Raw genomic sequence first — 6,567 nt, forward strand, 5'->3', positions numbered from 1 at the left:
TCCTTTTTTGTGATTTAAAAAATACTTAAATGAACTATTTCATTAGGAATGCACATGACAGATGTTATTTATAGTATGACAATGTTCCTTTTTATTTAAAAATTTTTAAAAAGTTTTAAATTATTTATTTGACAGAGAAAGAAAAATCACAAGTAGGCAGAGAGGCAGGTAGAGAGAGAGAAGGGAGGAAGCAGACTCCCTGCTGAGCAGAGAGCCCAATTAGGGGCTCTGTCTCAGGACCCTGAGATCATGACCTGAGCAGAGGCTTAACCCACTGAGCCACCCAGGTGCCCCAACAATGTTCCTTTTTTATGAAGAATGTATATATTGAAGGTGTACAACATGATGGTTTGATATACATATACATAATGAAATGATTATAGTCAAACTAAGTAAGGTATCATCTCCTCACATAGTTATCATTTTTTTGTGATGAGAGTACCTAAAATGTACTCTCTTAGCATGTTTCCAGTATTCAGTATAGTATTAATAACTATGATCATCATACTATACATTGACTCTCTAGAGTTATTTGTATCTATTTATCTCTATATAAGTCATTGCCATAAGAAAATATAAAGATTGAAAGAAAAAGGAGAGGGGAAAACATTAAAAAGTAAACAGCCAAAGGATATAACAAAAAAATTTAAAATGCTTGGCTTGCCATATAAAAGAAAATAAAATTAAGACAAAAATTATTACTAGAAATAAAGAACATTGTCATATGGATAAAGAAATTGTGACACACACATACCCAGACACACACACAGGAATATTATTTAGCCTTAAAAAAGGAGATTCTGTCATATGCAACAGTGTGGAAGACCTTCTGCTAAGTGAAATAAGGCAGACACGAAGAACATCTGCATGTTCTCACTTACATGTGAAATCTAAGAGTTGAATACATAGAAGCAGAGAGTAGAAAGTTGGTTACCAGGGTCAGGGAGAGAGGGAAAGTGTAATGGTGGTCAAAGGATACAAACTTGTAGAATAAACACATACATTTATCGATTAAGTTTACCATCTTCTATGGGTACAATTTGTGGTGCCCCAAAACAATTATAATAGTCACATCAAAGATCACTGATGACAGATCACCATAACAAATATGATAATAATGAAAAATTTAAAATATATTTGGAGAATTACCAAAATGTGACACAGAGGCATGAAGTGAGCAAATAAGTGAAAAATGGCTCCTACAGTCTTGCTTGATCCAAGGTTGCCACAAATCTTCAATTTGGGAAAAACACAGTATCTGAGAAGTGCAATGAAGTCATAAAACAAGATATGCCTGAATATGTTGCTGCTTCAAGTGACTTTTAATCAAAAGCTATTTTTAAAAATCAGCTGTCTTAGGGCACCTCGTTGGCTCAGTTGGTAGAGCATACAACTCTTGATCTTGGGGTTGTGAGTTCAAGCCCCATGTTGGGTGTAGAGACTACTTAAAGATAAAATCTTTTAAAAATAAGAATTAACTGTCTTTTTTTTTTTTTTTCTTTCTCTGACCAGAAGTGGATTTTCTTCTATTTGCTGTCCAAGAGAAATAGTCTTCTAAAATCTGAGGATCTTTGTCTTTTGCCAGTTTGGGGAAATTCTCAACCCTTGTCTTTTTGAATGTTGCTTCTCACATTAGCTTTAGTTTCAACTTCTGGAACTTGGAATAGGCATTTATGTTAGAACTTCTCATTCTGTCTTACCTGTCTCAGATTTTCTTTTGTATATTCTATCTCTTTGTCTCTGTGCTTTGTTCTGGATATTTTCCATAATTCTGTCTTTAAGTTAATGGGTTTTCCCTATATGTGTCTTTTCTGCCATTTAGATTTTCTATCTAAATGTCTCTGCTTCTCTCTATATAATGTATATGTAGGAGTGTGTGTGTGTGTGTGTGTGTGTGTGTGTGTGTGTATTCTTGTTTTAACTTGAAGGATCATTTTCAATTGTCTCCTTTTCTTATCTCATATTTCCAGCTTCCGATTTTTGCTTGTTAAATATATTCTGCATATAACTATTCTTTTTGGACCTTGTAGCCACCTTGTTTTATTATTTTTAATTATAAGCCTCTATTCCTTGGAACTCTATCTGTAGGGGCTTCCTGAGCCCTAGGTGGGTTGTGTATACTTCCAGATGCCTGGGAGCATTGTCAACATAAATGATTTAAATGAAATTCTTTTTCTTTCCCTAAAAGAATTTATTTATGGTTCTGAGAGAAAGAGAGAGAGACAGATAAAGAGAGCATGAGCTGGGGTTGGGGGCAAAGGGAAAGGGAGAAACAGACTCCCCACTGAGCAGGGACCCTGACTTGGGGCTCAATCCCAGGATCATGACCTGAGCCAAAGGCAGATGCTTAACTGACTGAGCCAACCAGGTGCCCCTTAAATTAAATTCTTGACTTGAATTTGTGTCTGAAGGCAAATGAGGGGGGTATGATGAGTGATTATGCATCCTCATAGGAGATTTTTTTTCTCCTCTATTTGAAGTTAGGTTTAAGATGATTTTCCTGCCAGGTCCCCTTGTGGGGATAATATATTTTTTTTTCCTGGTTTACGGTTTCACAGAAGGTCTGGCACCATGAAGATTCAGCACAATGTGGGAGATTTATGATCTTCTGTCCATGCTGTGTGGATTTCGGGCCTTGTGTCTTGTGTTCCTGATATGATTATTAAAACCTTGCCTTACCCCTCTGGGTTCCAATTCCTGTTTTGTTTTTGGATTCTTAGGGTTTCCTTTTATTTAGCCGAAGGAGTTTTATTTTTTTTTTTTATTTTTTTTTTTTTCCTAAGGAAATACTGTTTATTTACTTTTTTTTTTTTGAGTTTTTAAATTTTTTATTTTTTATAAACATATATTTTTATCCCCAGGGGTACAGGTGTGTGAATCACCAGGTTTACACACTTCACAGCACTCACCAAATCACATACCCTCCCCAATGTCCATAATACCACCCCCTTCTCCCAAACCCCCTCCCCCAGGAGTTTTAGAAATATGTCATTCAATACCTTTAGTTATCATATGGCAGAGTACTTTCTCAACATATCTAATATGTTAATTGCCTAAAATAAAAGTCCTAGATTAGTTTTTTTTAAAGATTTTAATTATTTATTTGACAGAGATATCACAAATAAGCAGGAGTCAGGCAGAGAGGGGGAAACAGGCTCCCCGCTGAACAGAGATCCCACTGTGGGGCTCTATCCAGGACCCTGAGATCATGACCCAAGCTGAAGGCAGAGGCCCAGCCCAATGAGCCACCCAGGTGACCCAGTCCTAGATTAGTTTCTTTTTTATTAATTATTTTTATTACCATATAATGTATTATTTGCCCCAGGGGTACAGATCTGTGAATCGTCAGGCTTACACACTGCACAGCTCTCACCCTTTCACTCACCCCCAATGTCCATCACCCAACCACCCTCTCTATACCCCCCTCCCCCCAGCAACCCTCGTTTGTTTTGTGAGATTAAGAGTCTCTTATGGTTTGTCTCCTTCCCCATCAAACGTAGTGATCCGAAAGAGCACGTGCACCCAAATGTTTATAGCAGCAATGTCCACAAATAGCCAAACTATGGAAAGAACCTAGATGTCCATCAACAGATGAATGGGTGAAGAAGATGTGGTGTATATATATATATATATACAATATATACAATGGAATACTAGATTAGTTTTCATGTTTATTTGCTACATGTATCTTCTTTGCAAACTGGTTCAGCTTAATTATATCTTTTGACAATTACCAAATTATCTGGGGGGGTCAAAAAAAAAAAAAAAGAACTTTCCTTCTTTTGTTAGACATTCCCTGTCTTTTCTACATGATGTGTCTTTTATGTATAACTTCTACCCTGATCTGAATTTATAAAGGAGCACTGCTGACTAAATATTGATTAACTCTGAATCTCCAAGGGGGCAAGCCAGCAGAGAGGAAGATGAGTGCCTTTAATTCAGTAAGATTCCCAATACACATGGAGAACTTAGACGGCATTTGATGCTTCCCGTGCTATCGCTTTGTCCTGGCCATTTGTACTTACCATGCTTGGAAGTTTGTATAAGGCAACTCATAGCCCAACCAGCAAGATATGCAACCGGAAATGTTTCATAGAGAAATTCAAACTAATTATGCAAAGTTATAATGTGTTTTGTTTCCTCGGTTCACAATGACTCTCAACTTTCTGGTTTCTTATTTTGCAGTGCTAGCTTTATGTTTTCTTTTATGACTCTGCTATAGAGATCACTCCCCACACCCCCCACCACTCATCCCCCCCTCAGAAGTATCTTTCTTGAGAAGGAAAGTGACCCTGGATTTTGCCCTCAGGCTGTCTTCACTACTCAGTGAAGATTTGATAATGTGTGGCTTTTGTCTCTAAACTAGTAATTTTAATTATACTCCCACTGGCCCTCACAATGCAACAGCCGCTGCTCCAGCTCTAACAATCACCACGGAGTAAAATTCTAACTTAAAGATATCAGTGAGGGTAATATGGTATTTTTCGATTATGATTAGGCTTGTTGCTTTGTGTTAGTTTTAAAAGCGACTGTAGAAAAGAGAACACCCATAAGACCTTGCAAATTGAATCCGTGTGTGTATACTGCTGGTGTGTGGGAATCCTGTCACCCATCTTATTAATTTATACTTGGGGAGTAGACAATTTTCAGATTTTATTTTGAGATGTTAAGCTGTAATGGATCTAAGCATGTGAAGATACATATTTAATGTACTTTAATGCCTTTATGATCTCACTGTTAAAATGTGAATAATTCTGCCTGGGAATGCTTTCACTATCATTGCTGTCTTCCCCACAGAGCTATGAATGTGTTCTAGTGGGGGCTCTATGACTCCAGCTTGTTGAAATATTTCTATCTCGGCAAATTTTGCTTGGTAATGGGATTCCACTGGTCAGTGAATTTAGTGTACTATGGTGTATTGTGAATCCAAAGACAGAGACAAGTCTTGATTTTGCTTCCCACAAAGGGTTTAAGGCTAGTGCTTTATAAACATGGTTTGGGAAACTCTGATATAACTATTTCTGTGGATATTGCATGTTTATTCTTGTTATTATTGATTTTGGATTTCTTCTCTCAGCATGAAAATCAACTGTTAATTGTGCAAAATCTATGCCATGGGGTACTACTGTTCACATTTTATATTTGAAAAATATGGATAGCTATGCCACCGAATAATAATTGGCTAATATTTATTGAGGAATTATCAGTGAAAAGTAATATCCTAGTGTTTTTATTGCCTATTTCTCTTCATATGATAGTGCTTTGATATAAGTATTTTATTAGCTCTTCTTTATGTATGAGAAAACTGGGTCTCAGAGACCTCTTCCCAAAGTCAGACACTCAGTGAATGTTTGCACTTATTTTACAAATGTGATTCTTTGTCACCTAGAAATGAACATTGGCTTTGGGGCGCTGGTTTAGAAGGAAAAGAGGAACAAGCAGCGTATGAGCTGGTCCTCTAGAAGCCTGGGGTCTAGTTGAGTTTTATTCCTGATGACGACTGTAAACTTCTTCTACAGAATATCTGTGTCCCTGTTGTTCTATTCATTTTGTAAATTGCTGTCTTAGAATCACAGAATGAAAAATATCAAATTTAGGAGGTCCTCTTAAAGGCCAAATAGATAAAGCCATACATTTTATCAATAGTAAAACTGTAGTTTTAAGAAGAGAGGTGATTATTTCAAATACAGACCTCTTTTTTCTTTTTAAGTTTTTCATCTAATTCCAGTTAGTTAACATACAGTGTAATATTAGTTTCAGGTGTACAATATAGTGATTCAACACTTCCGTACAACAACTTTTGCTCATCGTGACAAAGGGCCCTCCCGAATCCCCATTACCTAGTTCACCCATCCCCATCCCCCTCACTCACCACCTCCCCTCTGGTAATCATCAGTTTGTTCTCTACAGTTAAGAGTCTGTTTCTTGGTTTGTCTTAAACTTGTTTTCTTTACTTTGTTTCACATTGTTGCTCATTTTATCCACAACAGAAGCTGAATTGCTTAAGGGTAGACATTATGCTTTCCTGGCCAGAGAAGAACACAGTAGTCTTAGCAGTGTCTTTGTGTAACATATTAAGTGAATGGAAATTACTTTTATAATGCTCTGACCCACCTTAAACAGACTATTTAAATAATTCATCTATTTAAACAATAGATAACAACAATCAATGAGATTATTTATGTGTAATATCTTTAAATACATGAAGGTTTGTATTTCCTTTTCAGCATAAGCCTCTAGATTTTATTCTTTTTTTTTTAAGATTTTAGAGAGCGAGCGAACTAGCAATAGAGTAGGATGAGGGGCAGAGGGAGAGAATCTTCAGGTTGACTCCCCACTGAGCATGGAACCTGCTGTGGGGCTGCATCTCAGGATCCATGAGATCAGGACCTGATCTGAAACCAAGAATCAGGCACTCAATTGACTGAGCCACCAAGGTGCCCCCTCTAGATTATATTCTTGATCCCAGAATGGTTGTTCTGACTTTTATCTCCATATTGAAAGCAACAAAAAAACGTTAGCCAATCTAATCCTCCTCCTCCTCCTCCTCCTCCTCCTCCTCCTCCT

Source organism: Mustela nigripes, chromosome 17, assembly GCF_022355385.1.
Source record: "Mustela nigripes isolate SB6536 chromosome 17, MUSNIG.SB6536, whole genome shotgun sequence".
Classification (NCBI taxonomy): domain Eukaryota; kingdom Metazoa; phylum Chordata; class Mammalia; order Carnivora; family Mustelidae; genus Mustela; species Mustela nigripes.